Raw genomic sequence first — 20,156 nt, 5'->3', positions numbered from 1 at the left:
TCATGCATTGATCAATTCATAACTAAACTCCACTATTTATTATATGCTAAGCTATATGATATCAGTAATGCTAGAGACAGTGCACCTACAACACCCCCCTTTTCTTCTGTAGAACTACAAGTCTCAGTAGGTAGCACCTCACATTACTGGCAGCTATAGGTGTGCAGTCTAAGGCCCCTCCCTAGCAAACTAAAAGTGTTTTGTATAGACAGACCTGAAGGAGTGAGACACCTTCATTCTTAGACTTGCACCCACCCGCACCTGACCCTCATTTATTTTAACTAGGGTACCCAGCATGACTGCACTTGTTAATATGGCACAATTCTAGGTAAGTCCAATTATTCAGAACAATAGGTCAGAAATGGGGTGGCTCCTGGGGTGCGGGGCCTCCTGGACTGCCGTGGCTGGGCGACAACAGGGCACCGCAGCATTACATTTAATTTGGCACTTTCACTGTTTGTTTATTATACATGTTACACATTTTTTTCACTTATATTAATTCACCCCATAACACCCTTTTTTTCTCACCTATCCCTTAATCCTTCTCACTACACATAATTATTCCCTGCGATGCCCTGGGGTTGCTTGGCTGTGGTTTTTTGGGGGGTCCCGTGCCCTAGGTTTGAACCCCTATAGTGTTAGGTACTGCAGCAGAGTGGTGTCCCTTGCCGCGGGGCTGCAGCTTCATGCATTGATCAATTCATAACTAAACTCCACTATTTATTATATGCTAAGCTATATGATATCAGTAATGCTAGAGACAGTGCACCTACAACACCCCCCTTTTCTTCTGTAGAACTACAAGTCTCAGTAGGTAGCACCTCACATTACTGGCAGCTATAGGTGTGCAGTCTAAGGCCCCTCCCTAGCAAACTAAAAGTGTTTTGTATAGACACACCTGAAGGAGTGAGACACCTTCATTCTTAGACTTGCACCCACCCGCACCTGACCCTCATTTATTTTAACTAGGGTACCCAGCATGACTGCACTTCTGAATATGGCACAATTCTAGGTAAGTCCAATTATTCAGAACAATAGGTCAGAAATGGGGTGGCTCCTGGGGTACGGGGCCTCCTGGACTGCCGTGGCTGGGCGACAACAGGGCACCGCAGCATTACATTTAATTTGGCACTTTCACTGTTTGTTTATTATACATGTTACACATTTTTTTCACATATTAATTCACCTCATAACACCCTTTTTTTCTCACCTATCCCTTAATCCTTCTCACTACACATAATTATTCCCTGCGATGCCCTGGGGTTGCTTGGCTGTGGTTTTTTGGGGGGTCCCGTGCCCTAGGTTTGAACCCCTATAGTGTTAGGTACTGCAGCAGAGTGGAGTCCCTTGCCGCGGGGCTGCAGCTTCATGCATTGATCAATTCATAACTAAACTCCACTATTTATTATATGCTAAGCTATATGATATCAGTAATGCTAGAGACAGTGCACCTACAACACCCCCCTTTTCTTCTGTAGAACTACAAGTCTCAGTAGGTAGCACCTCACATTACTGGCAGCTATAGGTGTGCAGTCTAAGGCCCCTCCCTAGCAAACTAAAAGTGTTTTGTATAGACACACCTGAAGGAGTGAGACACCTTCATTCTTAGACTTGCACCCACCCGCACCTGACCCTCATTTATTTTAACTAGGGTACCCAGCATGACTGCACTTGTGAATATGGCACAATTTTAGGTAAGTCAAATTATTCAGAACAATAGGTCAGAAATGGGGTGGCTCCTGGGGTACGGGGCCTCCTGGACTGCCGTGGCTGGGCGACAACAGGGCACCGCAGCATTACATTTAATTTGGCACTTTCACTGTTTGTTTATTATACATGTTACACATTTTTTTCACTTATATTAATTCACCCCATAACACCCTTTTTTTCACACCTATCCCTTAATCCTTCTCACTACACATAATTATTCCCTGCGATGCCCTGGGGTTGCTTGGCTGTGGTTTTTTGGGGGGTCCCGTGCCCTAGGTTTGAACCCCTATAGTGTTAGGTACTGCAGCAGAGTGGAGTCCCTTGCCGCGGGGCTGCAGCTTCATGCATTGATCAATTCATAACTAAACTCCACTATTTATTATATACTAAGCTATATGATATCAGTAATGCTAGAGACAGTGCACCTACAACACCCCCCTTTTCTTCTGTAGAACTACAAGTCTCAGTAGGTAGCACCTCACATTACTGGCAGTTATAGGTGTGCAGTCTAAGGCCCCTCCCTAGCAAACTAAAAGTGTTTTGTATAGACACACCTGAAGGAGTGAGACACCTTCATTCTTAGACTTGCACCCACCCGCACCTGACCCTCATTTATTTTAACTAGGGTACCCAGCATGACTGCACTTGTGAATATGGCACAATTCTAGGTAAGTCCAATTATTCAGAACAATAGGTCAGAAATGGGGTGGCTCCTGGGGTACGGGGCCTCCTGGACTGCCGTGGCTGGGCGACAACAGGGCACCGCAGCATTACATTTAATTTGGCACTTTCACTGTTTGTTTATTATACATGTTACACATTTTTTTCACTTATATTAATTCACCCCATAACACCCTTTTTTTCTCACCTATCCCTTAATCCTTCTCACTACACATAATTATTCCCTGCGATGCCCTGGGGTTGCTTGGCTGTGGTTTTTTGGGGGGTCCCGTGCCCTAGGTTTGAACCCCTATAGTGTTAGGTACTGCAGCAGAGTGGAGTCCCTTGCCGCGGGGCAGCAGCTTCATGTATTGATCAATTCATAACTAAACTCCACTATTTATTATATGCTAAGCTATATGATATCAGTAATGCTAGAGACAGTGCACCTACAACACCCCCCTTTTCTTCTGTAGAACTACAAGTCTCAGTAGGTAGCACCTCACATTACTGGCAGCTATAGGTGTGCAGTCTAAGGCCCCTCCCTAGCAAACTAAAAGTGTTTTGTATAGACACACCTGAAAGAGTGAGACACCTTCATTCTTAGACTTGCACCCACCCGCACCTGACCCTCATTTATTTTAACTAGGGTACCCAGCATGACTGCACTTGTGAATATGGCACAATTCTAGGTAAGTCCAATTATTCAGAACAATAGGTCAGAAATGGGGTGGCTCCTGGGGTACGGGGCCTCCTAGACTGCCGTGGCTGGGCGACAACAGGGCACCGCAGCATCACATTTAATTTGGCACTTTCACTGTTTGTTTATTATACATGTTACACATTTTTTTCACTTATATTAATTCACCTCATAACACCCTTTTTTTCTCACCTATCCCTTAATCCTTCTCACTACACATAATTATTCCCTGCGATGCCCTGGGGTTGCTTGGCTGTGGTTTTTTGGGGGGTCCCGTGCCCTAGGTTTGAACCCCTATAGTGTTAGGTACTGCAGCAGAGTGGAGTCCCTTGCCGCGGGGCTGCAGCTTCATGCATTGATCAATTCATAACTAAACTCCACTATTTATTATATGCTAAGCTATATGATATCAGTAATGCTAGATACAGTGCACCTACAACACCCCCCTTTTCTTCTGTAGAACTACAAGTCTCAGTAGGTAGCACCTCACATTACTGGCAGTTATAGGTGTGCAGTCTAAGGCCCCTCCCTAGCCAACTAAATATGAGGCCAGATATAAGGGGCAAAACTAAATGCTACAGATGTAACAGCAGCAGCTCCAGTATGTAGACATATATTCCAAGAGTAAAATAATACATTTAAAAACTATTAAGGGGTTATTCATCCAGCCCCCCTCCTCACCCTCCTATTAATTAAGCATCCAACTCAATTCGAGTTGCTGCAGTGGTTACTTACAGGTCCATGTACTAAGGGGAGAAAAGGGGGGGAAAGGGTGAAGGCAGAGACAATCCCTGTACATACCGGTTCTCAGTATGTCCGAAAGTGATTTTCTGCTGCGGGGTACACTGGGCTCCACAAGGATAGACATTGGGGTGTAGAGTAGGATCTTGATCCGAAGCACCAACAGGCTCAAAAGCTTTGACCTTCTTCCCAAGATGCATAGCGCCGCCTCCTATATCACCCCGCCTCCGTGCACAGGAGCTCAGTTTGTAGTTGGTGCTTGCAGTGCAAGCATGTAACAGGAAGAGCTGCTCACATAAAAGCTTTTTCTGAGGAAAAAAGAAAACTACAAGGGCTGCAGCAGAGGCACAGATTGTGCTGGATGTCAGTAGACATTGCCTGCTGCAGCTCCATCTCTCCCCAGTGGCGCTGTACATTCCCGAGCCCTGGTTGCCGGGTACCTACAGCGGAGGCTCCGGTTTTCTTCATGTTAGACACACACGGCTGGGGCTCTCCAGGATCGCATGGTCGCGCTTCGGGAGGTGGTAAGTGGGTCCCGCTTGCGGGACCCGGTCTTTATCGCAATCCGGCGCGGTCAGTGGGAGGCGGGCCATGCGCGCTGGCGGTGGACACTGTGGCAGTACAGGCGATCCCACTAGATCACCAGGGCATGGGCGCAGGTCAGGTTTTCTCTCTAAACCGGTTTTTATATCGCCCACAGTACCCGGTGGTTTTGCCAGCAGAGGGGATAAGGCTTAGACCTGAAGCCCCTCCCCCAGCCCCAGGGCGCCATTTCCAGCAAGTGTTCCTGCCCTGGAGCTGCATTTCTGTCTTTTCCTCACTCCCTGTCAGTGTCTGCGGCGCCATTATTCCTCAGTTCACTGTTCCTGGGACTGCTTGGGCAAATCCTCCTATGTAAAGCCGCCTGGTTGTCAGCGCTGTGCCTTTACATGACACTTAAGTATTCTACCTGCCTTTTTAGACAGTAATAGTTAAGAAAGAGTGCGTTTAGTCAGGGTTTTATAGTACAATTACCCTGTGATATACATCCAGTTCTTACTGTGTACTGTTATATCTATTGTTATATAGCTGTGTAAGCTAGTCCAGTGCAGTATTATTGTCAGTAATAACCTCTGCATTGTACAAACTGTGACTTTCTGTGTGTGTATTTGATAGCTGAGTAGTGTCCATTTTGTGTCTTTCACTCAACTTGCTATCCCTATATTCCTCTAAGCGAGCGCTTGTTTCCTCACAATCCACTGCTGTCACTGACACCTCGTCTGATGAAGACAGCACCTACACTGACCCTACAGGTTCTGACTCAGATACGGCTGATGGGAAGGGTAGTTTACATGTGGATGTTCCTGATCTTTTGGAGGCTATTGAGTTAATTCTGCAGATTACGGATGATCCCGAGCCATCCGTCCCTCCTAAGAAACCAGATAGGTTCAAGCGTCAGCAGGTGGTTAAACAAGTTTTACCTCACTCTGATCACCTAGTGGATATACGTCAGGAACCCTGGGAAAACCCAGGTACGAAGTTTGTGCCTCAAAAGAAGATGCTGGCTCGCTATCCCCTCGCGCCAGAGCTGTCTAAGAATTGGGAAACGCCTACTCCAGTGGACTCACATGTGGCTAGGATGGTGGTTTCCTCAGCTCTACCTGTCACTGCCATCATGTCTCTAAAAGAGCCTACAGATAAACGTGTGGAGGGTTGTCTGAAAGCGATTTACACCCTCACGGGTGCTGCACAAAGGCCCACTATTGCAGCTACATGGGCTGCAGAGGCTATTAAAGCATGGGCCTTGGAGTTAGAAGCTGAAATCTCCTCTGACCATGTAGACAATGCTTGTCATATATTGTCACAGCTTCTCGATATATTAAAGAGGCTGCTTCTGATGCCGGTGTCCTAGCAGCCAAGGCCTCTACTACGTCAGTCCTGGCTTGCCGGATATTGTGGCTGAGATCATGGTCTGTGGATCTGGACTTTAGAAAAACCCTGGAGGTACTCCCTTTCAAGGGAGATATTCTGTTTGGGGAGGACTTAAATAAGATAGTGGCTGACTTGGCTACTGCCAAAACTGCCTGTCTGCCTACTACCGCTCCTTCTGTGTCGAAGGCTAAAGGTACGTCCTTTCGCCCCTTTCGTCCTCCAGGTAAAGCAAAAGGTCAGGCGTACCATAAGCAGGCCCCCACTTCCAAACCTGGTAAGCTGAAGCCCAAAAGAGCCTGGGCTGCCCGTCAGCCAGCTGCTAAGACCGATAAGCCTGCCACATGACGGGGCGGGCCTCCCTCTGGGGGATCCCAGGTTGGGGGGCCGGCTTCTAGGGTATACCCAGGAATGGTTGAAGACCTCTTCAGATGCCTGGGTATGGGAAGTTGTCATTCGAGGTTACGCCATAGCCTTCAAAAACCGACCCCCTCATCGATTTTGCCAGACAGACGTCCCTTTGGACCAGAAAAAGGCAAAAACTCTACACTCGGTGGTACAGACCCTCCTGGATACAGGAGTCGTAGTACAGGTGCCCCTTGCTCAGAGGGGCCAGAAGGTACTATTCTCCGATGTTTCTAGTCCCGAAACCAAATGGGTCCTCCCAGCCCATTCTCAACCTCAAAGCATTGAACAGGTTTGTGAAGATTTCCAAGTTCCGTATGGAAACCCTTCGCCCTATAGTTCTGGCCTTGGAACCTGGGGACTATATGGTCTCTCTGGACATACAGGATGCTTACCTGCATATTCCTATAGCAGTGTCACATCAACAATACCTGAGGTTTGCTATTGGCAACATCCATTACCAGTTTCGGGCATTACCTTTTGGTTTAACAATGGCTCCGCGAGTCTTCACCAAAGTTATGGCGGTGATGACGGTGGTACTCCGCCGTCAAGGGGTCAGGATACTGCCGTATCTGGACGACTTGTTAATCCTGGCAAATTCCCCAGATCTTCTCCTACGTCATCTGGATATGACGGTCCAGTTTCTACAAGCCCACGGGTGGCTCATCAACTGGAAGAAATCCTGCCTGGCCCCTGCTCAGAGCATGGTGCACCTGGGAGCGCTGTTGGACACTCACAACCAGAGGTTGTTCTTGTCTCAGGAGAAAGTCCTGAAGCTTCAGGACAGGATTCGTTGCTTCCTTTCTCGTCCGCAAGTGTCGATACATTCGGCAATGCAGGTGCTGGGCCTCCTGGTATCAGCATTCGACATGGTGTAGTATGCTCAATTCCATTCTCGCCCCCTCCAGAGGCTAATTCTAGCCAAGTGGGATGGCCTGCCTCAACGGATCAGGTCTCACATGATCTCATTGACTCCGGAGGTTCGTCTGTCGCTGCTCTGGTGGCTCCAGGACCAACAATTGTGCAGGGGCCGTCCCTTCTGGATATCCAACTGGGTCCTGTTGACGACAGAGGCCAGTCTAAGAGCTTTGGGCGCGGTGCTGGAGCAGCACCCTCTTCAGGGTCGGTGGACCAAGGAGGAATCTCTCCTCTCGATCAACATTCTGGAATTGCGGGCGGTCTTCAATGCGTTCAACATGGCCCATTATTTAATTCAGAACCGTCCTGTTCAAGTACAGTCGGACAACACCACCACAGTGGCTTACATAAATCATCAAGGCGGCACTCAAAGCCGTTTGGCAATGAAGGAAGTCTCACGGATTCTACGATGGGCGGAACGCCATCTACCGGCAATATCGGCAATATTCATTCCGGGAGTCCTGAATTGGGAAGCGGACTTTCTCAGTCGTCAGGACGTGCATGCCGGTGAGTGGGGCCTCCATCCAGAAGTGTTTCAACTCCTCGTGGAAAAGTGGGGTCTTCCAGATGTGGATCTGATGGCGTCTCGACACAATCACAAGGTTCCGGTCTTCGGAGCAAGGACAAGGGATCCTCAAGCAGCATTCGTGGATGCGCTAGCGGTGCCGTGGAGGTTTCGGCTGCCGTACGTGTTCCCTCCGGTGTCACTCCTGCCCAGGGTAATTCGGAAGTTCAAGCAAGAAAAAGGAAATCTGCTTCTCATAGCTCCAGCGTGGCCCAGACGGCACTGTTTCTCAAACCTGCAGGGCCTATTGTCAGAGCGTCCAATTCTACTTCCACAACGCCCAGACCTCCTCGTACAGGGCCCCTGTGTCTACCGGGACCTAGCCCGGCTGTCTTTGACGGCGTGGCTCTTGCAGCTTACGTCTTGAGGGCTAAGGGTTTTTCTGAGGAGGTTATTAAAACTATGTTGCGGGCCCAGAAACCGGCTTCTGCTCGGATTTACTATAGGGTCTGGCATTCCTACTTTGGTGCGCATCTAACAATTATGACGCTTCCAAGTTTAGTACAGCCAAGCTTTTGGCTTTTCTGCAGCAAGGCCTAGATTTAGGCCTGCGTCTGGCCTCCCTCAAGGTTCATATTTCTGCCTTATCGGTGTGGTTTCAGAGAAAAATTGCGACTTTACCTGATGTTCATACTTTCACTCAGGGTGTGTTGCGTATCCAACCTCCCTATGTCCCGCCTGTGGCTCCTTGGGACTTGTCGGTGGTTTTGGAGGCGTTGCAAGAGCCTCCATTTGAACCCTTGGTTCAGCTGACCTTAAGTGGCTTTCCTTTTAAGGTGGTGTTCTTGCTGGCTATTGCCTCTGCTAGAAGAGTGTCAGATCTGGGTGCCTTGTCTTGTAGTTCCCTATATCTGATTTTTCACCGTGAACGGGCGGTTCTTAGGACTCTTCCCGGATATTTACCGAAGGTGGTTTCTTCGTTCCACCTTAATCAGGAGATTGTGGTTCCGGCCTTTGTCTCTCCTGATTTGTCTTCCAAAGAGCAGTCTTTGGATGTGGTACGGGCTCTCCGTATCTATGTGAAGAAAACTACTTCAGTTAGGAAATCTGATTCTCTCTTTATTCTGTTTGGATTTCACAAACGGGGCTGGCCTGCTCGCAAGCAGACTTTGGCCAGATGGATTAGAATGGTGATTGCACATGCTTATGTGAGGGCTGGTCTGTCAGCTCCTGCTCACATTGAGGCCCATTCTACTCGGTCTGTTGGGCCTTCTTGGGCTGCCCGCTGTGGTGCGACCCTTGAACAATTGTGCATGGCGGCTACGTGGTCCTCAGTGAACACGTTCATTAGGTTCTATGCCTTCGATACCGCCGCTTCCCAGGATGCTTCCTTTGGATGCCGGGTTCTTGTGCCCGCTACAGTGCGTCCCCTCCCATAAGGAACTGCTTTAGGACATCCCCAATGTCTATCCTTGTGGAGCCCAGTGTACCCCGCAGCAGAAAATGAGTTTTATGGTAAGAACTTACCTTTGTTAAAACTCTTTCTGGGAGGTACACTGGGCTCCACAAGGCGCCCACCCTACGCACTTAGCTTCTTTGGGTTGGTATGGCATTAGCCACTGACACTTCTCCTGTCGGGAGAGTGTGGTATTTGTGGCAACTGGCAGTTGTCGTCTCTTTTACTTGCTACTGCATTGGGCTGGTTAACAAAACTGAGCTCCTGTGCACGGAGGCGGGGTGATATAGGAGGCGGCGCTATGCATCTTGGGAAGAAGGTCAAAGCTTTTGAGTCTGTTGGTGCTTCTGATCAAGATCCTACTCTACACCCCAATGTCTATCCTTGTGGAGCCCAGTGTACCTCGCAGAAAGAGTTTTAACAAAGGTAAGTTCTTATTATAAAACTCGTTTTCTCTGTCTGTAGCCTGCTAGTGCTAATAGCAGTATTGTGCCGCACCTTGGTCATAGGCACCTATGGCAGCGCTAAAGGGGCCTATTTATCACCATCCGCATCAAGGATGTGGATGACAGGTGATAAAATCGCCCAAACTCGCACTGCAATAATTGATTACATCGCAGGGATGTATCAATTATAGCATGCAGGAACAGAGCTTGCGGTCAAGCTCTGTCCCTGCGATGCCTCTTCACAGCAGCAGGGGTCATTCCGAGTTGATCGCTCGTTGCCGATTTTCACAGCGCAGCGATCAAGTGAAAAAAACGGCAATTCTGCGCATGCACATGGTACGCAGCGCGCATGCGCTAAGTACTTTCACACAAAACTTTGTACTTTTACCCAACCTCGAGCGACGTTTTTCAGTCGCTCGAGTGATCGTAGTATGATTGACAGGAAGTGTGTGTTTCTGGGTGGCAATTCGGCATTTTCAGGGAGTGTGCTAAAAACCGCAGGCGTGCCAGGCAAAAGCACAGGAGTGGCTGGAGAAACGGGGGAGTGGCTGGCCAAATGCAGGGCGTGTTAGTGACGTCAAACCAGGAACTAAACTGACTGCAGTCATCGCAAGATAGGAGTAGGTCTGGAGCTACTCAGAAACGGCATGACATTTTTTAGTAGCAATTCTGCTAATCTTTCGTTCGCAATTCTGCTAAGCTACGATACACTCCTAGAGGGCGGCGGCCTAGCATGTGCAATGCTGCTAAAAGCAGCTAGCGAGCGATCAACTCGGAATGAGGGCTATAATCGGGGTATTTTTCATAAAAAAATACCCCGATGTCCTGCTGCGCATGCACCGCCCCCGCCGACATCGCCGCTACCGCCGCCGTCCGGTCGACTCCCCTCCAGAAGATCAATATACTCACCTGTCCAGGGAGCCGGTCCGCGCTGCTTCAGGAAGCTGCCGGGTCCTTCTCCTGCGCTGTGACCCCCGGTGCTGTAAAGTGCACTGCCGTTTTGCAGCGTCACTTTACGGCACCGGGGTCACAGTGCAGCATATGGGGGACCCGGCGCCCAGTAGCACTCACCGGAGCAGCGGACACCAGCTCCCTGGACAGGTGAGTATGTTTTTTTTTTTACACCGTGATCAGCTTGTGTGTCCATCGGTTACACATAGCTGATCACTCTGCCGGGTCCCCGCTCAGCTTTCTCTGCCAGGGGCAGAGAAAGCTGCGCAAAAGGGTGCACATCGCAGTGCTGCCCTGTGAACTCGCCAGCCTGAGCTGGCGAGATTATCACAGGGCACACTGCGGTATTTTTTCACAATTTTTTTTTGTAAATTTGGCTACATCACATTTCCCATTATTAGTATGGGGAATGCGATGTGGGTTACTAAAAAAAAGTGAAAAAAGGGTTTGGAGCAGTTTTTCATGAACACTGCTCCAAATGCCCTTTAATACATTCAGGTGATACTAAAATAATGTGAAAAGGTTGTGAAAACGCCCTTTTTCACATTATTTTAGTAAAAATAATGTTAATAAATAGACCCCTAAGTGTTCTAGGTGTTTCTAAGAGGAGAGGTCACTTACCGTCTTGTTTTGCCTCTCTGGAGAAGCAGGAAGTGAGCTCTGCCACTTTGGCCAGGTGTCAATAAAGTTGGTTTAAAAACAAAAAATCTTGCTGCCCGAGACCCAAGTCACACACAGTGCAGAGGCATGATGTTCTCTGCTGTCTCCACCAAGAGGTCGATTTAAAGCTCCTCGGCGGGTCTGTTTTTAGTAACATTTGCTGTAGTCGGCCCCTGCTTTGCAGTGGCAGCAGGCAAAGCAGGAACAGCTTTTTTCACTGAAAAAAAGATCCTTGTTAGTAGTACCATACCCTCCAACATGACCCGCCCCACTAGGTACAAAATGCTCTGTTTCTGGACTTCCCTCTTAATTTATTATTGCAATCACCTGTGAAGAAACAGCTTTCTTATCATTTAACTAGTTCAACACAGGTGATGGAAATCATAAATTAAGAGGGAAGTCCAGAAACAGCGCATTTTGTACCTAGTGGGGCGGGTCATGTTGGAGGGTCTGGTTAGTACATAGCCTCCTTAATTATTGGAGCAATGCAGCGTTGCTCCGGTGTCGGGACAGATGCAACCGAAAAAAAACGCTGATTCCGTGATCAGTTATCACTGCTATTTCAGTAACAGTAATACTTATTAGTGCCAGATCTGCCATGTGCGTATGCATGACCCATAACAGGAGGAGGCCTGTGTACAATATCCTTCTGGGCCCCCCCCTCTCTAGCCGGCAACACTGTACAGCTCTGGGCACTAGGGTCCCTAAGAGACCCTAGCGCTGTCCCAGAGCCTAGAGCGCATGCGTAAATCATCAGAAAACTGGCACGGTGGTATTTTCCTACTGCGCATGCGCAAATCACTGGGAAAATGGTGCCACGCCATTTTCCCAGTGATTCCTGCACTGCTGCTGCTGCACCGCCGGACGCCGGAAGGTAAGTATTTAAATTCATGGGTGCAGGGTGTGCGGTGTGGGCCCCCCTGCACACACACTGCAACCATTATAAATATGCCAGTGCTCTCAACTTAGGGAGTAATTCAGATCTGATCACTGCTGTGCGTTTCCGCACAGCGGACGATCAGATCTGAACTGCGCATGCGTATGCACCGCAATGTGCAGGTGTGTCGGACAGCTACAACGGGCTTCGCCGGTCAGCGACGGGATGGTGCAAAGGATCGCACAGGTGTACGCAATCGCACAGGTGTACGACGGGATCGCACAGGTGTACGCACAGGTGTACGCAAAGTGATTGACAGGAAGAGGCCATTTGTGGGTGTTAACTGACCATTTACAGGGAGTGCTCGGGAAAACGCAGGCGCGCCCAAGCGTTTTCTGGGAGGAAGTCTGACCTCAGCTCCGGCCCCGATCAGCAGGATTCAATCGCACTGGAAGAGTAAGTTCTGGGCTGCGCAGAGACTGCACACATTGATTTTTAGCAGCTCTGCTAACGCATAGGAACGCACACTTGCACAGTGAAAATACACTCCCCCTGTAGGCGGCGACTATCTGATCGAAGGACAGCAGAAAACACTGCCCAACGACCAGATCTGAATTACCCCCTTAGTTGGAAGGCCCCTTCTTAATTGCTGCTCTGCCTAGTAGAGCAGCGGGGAATAGCTGCTGTGCTCATGCACACAGTGTCTATTCACGAGAGAGAAAGGGTCTGGAGGCAAGGCCAGCAGCTCACAGAACCCCGAGCATGCCCCCATAGTCACAAAAATGGGAGACGTGGCTCAGAAACGTGGTATTTCATGTGAGGCCACGCCCCCCAATTTTCGGTGTGCCCCGTAGGCTTGCACGGCTGTCCCTCTTTACTCCGGGACAAAGTTGGGAGTTATGGTGACCTGAGGTCACACGAGCACGGGCGAAGGTCACTCACTGCTGAGGAGGTGGAGTTTTCAGGGTTTGCTGAATACTAGGCCGCCCTATTGGGCCCTAATAATGAATGGGTCCATTAGTGATGATGAATAGTCCCGCTAAGATTGTTTATTGTATATAGAAAATAAACAACTTAAAGATATATTTGAACATAAATATATACAGTAGAGATGAGCGCCTGAAATTTTTTGGGTTTTGTGTTTTGGTTTTGGGTTCGGTTCCGCGGCCGTGTTTTGGGTTCGAACGCGTTTTGGCAAAACCTCACCGAATTTTTTTTGTCGGATTCGGGTGTGTTTTGGATTCGGGTGTTTTTTTCAAAAAACACTAAAAAACAGCTTAAATCATAGAATTTGGGGGTCATTTTGATCCCAAAGTATTATTAACCTCAAAAACCATAATTTACACTCATTTTCAGTCTATTCTGAATACCTCACACCTCACAATATTATTTTTAGTCCTAAAATTTGCACCGAGGTCGCTGTGTGAGTAAGATAAGCGACCCTAGTGGCCGACACTGTTATGCACACCAGTGCCTGCAGGAAAGTACTGGTGTCAGAACTGTTATGCACTCCAGTGTCTGCAGGAATGTACTGGTGTTTGAACTGTTATGCAAAACAAATGGACTCACAGACAAACTGGGGAATATGACATAACGTACACAGAAGGTGATAGGGTAACAAAATACACACAAAGTGAACAGAGAAGCCCAGAGGCTAAGGAACTGGGTATCTCCCTTGTATTAGAACTGCTCAGATGTAAAAAGCAAGATGTTGTGTTTTAATACGTAGAGAACCTGAGATGCTGTTGCTAAGGGCAACAGCAAAACCCTAAAGGGTTACCAACGGGTGTGGCAGTAAACTCCTTGGTCAGAGATGGAATGATAGACACAAGGAGAGTCTCCACAATCCTATTTCTCACTTGCAGTGCACAGGTTTTAGCTTACTGCCACTAAACTGACCCCTGACACCTAGCACAGTGAGACAGGTTTAGACAGGCAAGTCTTAGAATACAGCCGCAAACTTGCTAGGTTCACAGAGTAGTAACAGAACCCCAGCAAGCTAAACGACTGACTCCAGTCTTACTGCTAGGTCTGGATTGGCAGAGTGTAATACCAAATCCCCAGGCCTATTTGCAGTAAGCAACAAACAAATACAAAGCTACACAGTACTGGCTAACTTTCATGAACTGACTAACCAACAAAGATTCAGCAGCATCTGCTTACCCTGAAAAGAGGCCTTATAAAGCAGGTGCTGTCCACGCCCCACTCAGACCTCACAGACTGTGAGCACAAAAACCAGCACCGGATCCCCTGCCGTGCACAGAGCCTATAACCACTGCACAGCAAAAGACCCGAACCGGAGTATCAGCTGCGCTCAGGTTACTCCACTAGCACTTGTCTCCCGGTTGCCATGACGACGTGGCAGCACAGGGCAGGAGACCCTAACAGTACCCCCCCTCTGACGAGGGGTCAAAGAACCCCTACCACCGGGTTTATCGGGGAACTGCGAGAAGAAAGAGCGTATCAGTCTGGGGGCATGAAGATCACAACTGCGCACCCACGACCGCTCCTCCGGGCCATACCCCTTCCAGTGCACCAAAAATGACAGCCGACCCCGAACCACCTTGGAGTCAAGAATCCTTTCAACAACAAACTCCCTCTGGCCACGTATCAGAAGAGGGGAAGGTCTTCCACTGGAAGAAGGATTACTAATCGCCCGTTTTAAAAGGGAACAATGAAATGTTTTATTGATACCCAAAGAACGGGGCAGATCTAACTGAAATGCCACCGGATTGATAACCCTGGTGATCTTATAAGGGCCGATGAACCGGGGCCCTAACTTATGAGATGGCTGTCTCAACTTCAAATTCTTGGTAGACAACCAGACGAAGTCTCCTAATTTGAAGCTGCAGGGTCTTTTCCGCTTATCAAAAACCCTTTTGGTCACTAATGACACAGACACAAGGGCTTTCTTCACTTTCCGCCAAATACCTCTAAGGACCGAAACCACAGAGGAACCACCAGGCGTGGAGTCCAGGGGGTCAAAAGAATTGGCCTTAGGATGATGCCCATACACACAAAGGAAGGGAGAGATCCCTGTAGCAGAGTGAGCCGCGTTGTTATAGGCAAACTCCGCCATGGACAGATGAGCAACCCAGTCAGTCTGACACTTGGAGACATAACACCTGAGGAACTGCTCCAAGGACTGGTTCACCCTTTCAGTCTGCCCATTAGACTGCGGATGGTAGCCTGACGACAAGCTGACAGAAATCTGGAGATCGGAACAAAATGCCCTCCAGAATTTGGCCACAAACTGGGATCCGCGGTCAGAGACCACATCAAGTGGCAACCCGTGGAGACGCACAACATGCAGCATAAATAATTCAGACAGGCGTCTGGCTGATGGCAGCCCAACCAGTGGAACGAAGTGCGCCATCTTCGAAAACCTGTCAACGACAACCCAGATGGCTGTCATCCCCGAGGATTTGGGCAAGTCCACCACAAAATCCATTGAAATGTGGGTCCATGGCTTAGATGGGATAGAGAGTGGATGTAATGGGCCAACAGGAACCCCTCTAGGAGTCTTATTTCGGGCACAGATGTCACATGCCCGAACCCACTGATCCACATCCTTAGCCACCGAGGGCCACCACACCGCCCTAGATAGCAACTCCCGAGTTCTGGCAATACCCGGGTGACCTGCCGACTTCTTGGCATGGAATTCCAGGAACACTCGCTGTCTTAACCTAGGAGGCACAAACAAAAGACCTACCGGAAGGTCTGGAGGAGCCTGCTCCTGTGCTCTAAGGACTAATGATAAGAGGTCCTGGGTAATGCCCACTTTAATACATGATGGGGAAACAATGGGCAACAGCTCCTCGGTGGTCTCCTGGATTGGAGCAAAACTCCGCGAGAGCGCATCAGCCTTGATGTTTTTTGACCCAGGGCGATATGTTATCAAAAAATTAAAGCGAGCAAAAAACAAAGCCCATCGTGCCTGCCTGGCATTGAGACGCTTCGCTGACTCTAAATATGCCAGATTCTTATGGTCAGTGAGAATTGAGACCACAAACTTAGCCCCCTCAAGCCAGTGTCTCCACTCCTCCAGTGCATCCTTAATAGCCAACAATTCCCGGTTACCCACGTCATAATTCATCTCGGCAGGCGAAAATTTACGGGAAAAGTAAGCACAGGGATGAAGGCGATTATCAGACACTCCCATCTGAGAAAGCACTGCCCCAATACCCATCTCAGAGGCATCCACCTCCACCACAAAAGGACGCTCTGGATCTGGGTGTCGCAGCACCTTGGCCGAAACAAATGCCCTTTTGAGACGGGCAAAAGCCGCTTTAGCCTCACAAGACCAGTGAGCAACATCCGCCCCTTTCTTAGTGAGTGCCACCAAGGGCGCCACTATAGACGAAAATCCAGCGATAAATCGTCTATAAAAATTCGCAAAGCCCAGGAAACGCTGAAGCGCCTTCAAACTAGTGGGCTGCACCCAATCCAGGACTGCCTGTACCTTGGAACCCTCCATTTGGAAACCTTCTGGGGAGATAATATATCCTAGAAATGCGATTTGCTGAACTTCAAATTCGCACTTCTCCAGCTTCGCCCCAAGCCGGTGGTCTCTGAGTTTCTGGAGGACTAAGCGTACATGCTTCCGATGTTCCTCCAGGGAATGGGAGAAGATTAGGATGTCATCTAAGTATACAACTAAGAATCTATCCAAATATTCCCTGAGCACATCATTCATGAAATCCTGGAAGACTGCCGGGGCATTACAGAGCCCAAAAGGCATCACCAAATATTCATAATGCCCTGAGTGGGTATTAAAGGCAGTCTTCCATTCATCCCCCTCTCTTATTCGGATTAGATTGTACGCACCGCGTAGGTCAATCTTAGAAAAAATGGTGGCAGTACGAAGCTGGTCAAACAAGACCGAAATGAGAGGCAGTGGGTATGAGTTTTTAATCGTGATACGGTTCAATTCCCTGAAGTCGATGCAGGGTCGCAACGAACCGTCCTTTTTACCCACGAAGAAGAACCCCGACCCAACTGGAGACTGTGAAGGTCTGATAAATCCCTTAGCCAAGTTCTCCTGAATGTACTCTGCCATAGCCTGAGTCTCAGGACGTGACAGGGAGTACAACCTGCTCTTGGGAAGCTTAGCATTTGGCAACAAATCAATGGCACAGTCATAGGGGCGATGGGGAGGTAGTACCTCTGCAACTTTTTTGGAGAACACGTCCGCAAAATCTGCATAACACCCTGGCAATCCTGGCAAACTTAGCTGCGAGAGCCTGACTGGAAGGCTCAAGCAACTCCTGAAACAATCAGTACCCCAACTAAGAATCTCCCCAGAGACCCAGTCAAATTGAGGATTGTGGGCCCTTAACCAGGGTAACCCCAACACCAATGGGGCAAAAGTACAGACAGTCACATAAAAGGACAATTTTTCAGAGTGTGTGGCTCCAATAAACAAAGAAATCTGGCTAGTGCAAGAGGTAATTTTACCTTGGGATAATGGTTCCCCGTTTAACCCACAAATCTCAATTTCCGATGCCAAGGGTACTAAGGGAACAGAGTGTTTCGGGGCGAATTGGCGGTCCATAAAAACCCCGTCGGCCCCACTGTCCACAAAGGCCTCAGTCTTGACAGTTTGACCGAGGATCTTCAAGGTCACCGGAATGATAAAAGTCTTCTTGGGAAATTCTGACTTCTGGCCTGACAGGATATTTCCCATCACCCTCAGGCCCTGAAGTTTTCCGGCTTTTCTGGGCATGATACTACCACATGACCTTTATTCCCACAGTACAAACACAACCCCTGCTGTCTCCTCCGCGTCTTCTCACGCGAGTCAATCTTGGGTAGCCCCAATCTGCATAGGCTCCTCAGAAAATTCCTCAGAGTCTGAGGTTCCCTTGGAAAGGAAGGAAATCTCAGTCTCCCTTTCAAGCCTACGCTCTCTCAGCCGTCTATCCACCCGGATTGATAACTGCATGAGCTGATCCAAGCTATCAGGCAAGGGATATTGTACCAGTTGGTCCTTTATCTGGTTAGAAAGACCTCTTCGGTACTGGTGTCTCAGGGCTGGGTCATTCCACTGGGTATCATGGGCCAACCTCCGAAACTCCGTACAGTAAACCTCAACTGGCCTTCGCCCTTGCTTAAGGATCGAAATCTAAGCCTCGGCTGAGGCCGTCTTGTCAGGGTCATCATACAACATGCCCAGTGCCGTAAAAAAAACATCAACACTTTTAAGCGACGGACAGTCAGGCTGCAACCCATATGCCCAGACCTGTGGGTCTCCTTGTAGCAAGGAAATCACTATGCCCACCCGCTGAATCTCCGACCCAGAAGACTGAGGCCTAAGCCGGAAGTATAGCTTGCAGCTCTCCTTGAAACAAAAGAACTGCGAGCGATCTCCAGAAAAACGATCCGGGAGATTTACTTTCGGCTCCTTAACCCCTGCAGGTGCTGCTGCTGCGGGAGATCCGCCAGCAGCCTGGGAGGTGTGCATTTTAATGGACAAATCATTAAATTGTCGAGTCAGGACCTGCACCTGATCGACCACCTGTTGCAATGTATTTTGAGGGGTATGCTCCATATTCCCACAAAATTTCAACAGGAGTATTAGGCTGCTGAATATGTTATGCACACCAGTGCCTGCAGGAAAGTACTGGTGTCAGAACTGTTATGCACTCCAGTGTCTGCAGGAATGTACTGGTGTTTGAACTGTTATGCAAAACAAATGGACTCACAGACAAACTGGGGAATATGACATAACGTACACAGAAGGTGATAGGGTAACAAAATACACACAAAGTGAACAGAGAAGCCCAGAGGCTAAGGAACTGGGTATCTCCCTTGTATTAGAACTGCTCAGATGTAAAAAGCAAGATGTTGTGTTTTAATACGTAGAGAACCTGAAATGCTGTTGCTAAGGGCAACAGCAAAACCCTAAAGGGTTACCAACGGGTGTGGCAGTAAACTCCTTGGTCAGAGATGGAATGATAGACACAAGGAGAGTCTCCACAATCCTATTTCTCACTTGCAGTGCACAGGTTTTAGCTTACTGCCACTAAACTGACCCCTGACACCTAGCACAGTGAGACAGGATTAGACAGGCAAGTCTTAGAATACAGCCGCAAACTTGCTAGGTTCACAGAGTAGTAACAGAACCCCAGCAAGCTAAACGACTGACTCCAGTCTTACTGCTAGGTCTGGATTGGCAGAGTGTAATACCAAATCCCCAGGCCTATTTGCAGTAAGCAACAAACAAATACAAAGCTACACAGTACTGGCTAACTTTCATGAACTGACTAACCAACAAAGATTCAGCAGCATCTGCTTACCCTGAAAAGAGGCCTTATAAAGCAGGTGCTGTCCACGCCCCACTCAGACCTCACAGACTGTGAGCACAAAAACCAGCACCGGATCCCCTGCCGTGCACAGAGCCTATAACCACTGCACAGCAAAAGACCCGAACCGGAGTATCAGCTGCGCTCAGGTTACTCCACTAGCACTTGTCTCCCGGTTGCCATGACGACGTGGCAGCACAGGGCAGGAGACCCTAACAGACACAAACACCGGGCCCATCTAGGAGTGGCACTGCAGTGTCACGCAGGATGTCCCTTCCAAAAAACCCTCCCCAAACAGCACATGACGCAAAGAAAAAAAGAGGCGCAATGAGGTAGCTGTGTGAGTAAGATTAGCGACCCTAGTGGCCGACACAAACACCGGGCCCATCTAGGAGTGGCACTGCAGTGTCACGCAGGATGGCCCTTCCAAAAAACCCTCCCCAAACAGCACATGACGCAAAGAAAAAAAGAGGCGCAATGAGGTAGCTGTGTGAGTAAGATTAGCGACCCTAGTGGCCGACACAAACACCGGGCCCATCTAGGAGTGGCACTGCAGTGTCACGCAGGATGTCCCTTCCAAAAAACCCTCCCCAAACAGCACATGACGCAAAGAAAAAAAGAGGCGCAATGAGGTAGCTGTGTGAGTAAGATTAGCGACCCTAGTGGCCGACACAAACACCGGGCCCATCTAGGAGTGGCACTGCAGTGTCACGCAGGATGTCCCTTCCAAAAAACCCTCCCCAAACAGCACATGACGCAAAGAAAAAAAGAGGCGCAATGAGGTAGCTGACTGTGTGAGTAAGATTAGCGACCCTAGTGGCCGACACAAACACCGGGCCCATTTAGGAGTGGCACTGCAGTGTCACGCAGGATGTCCCTTCCAAAAAACCCTCCCCAATCAGCACATGATGCAAA

The sequence above is a fragment of the Pseudophryne corroboree genome, chromosome 5 (assembly GCF_028390025.1).
Source record: "Pseudophryne corroboree isolate aPseCor3 chromosome 5, aPseCor3.hap2, whole genome shotgun sequence".
Classification (NCBI taxonomy): domain Eukaryota; kingdom Metazoa; phylum Chordata; class Amphibia; order Anura; family Myobatrachidae; genus Pseudophryne; species Pseudophryne corroboree.
Note: the sequence above shows the minus strand (reverse complement) of the source record.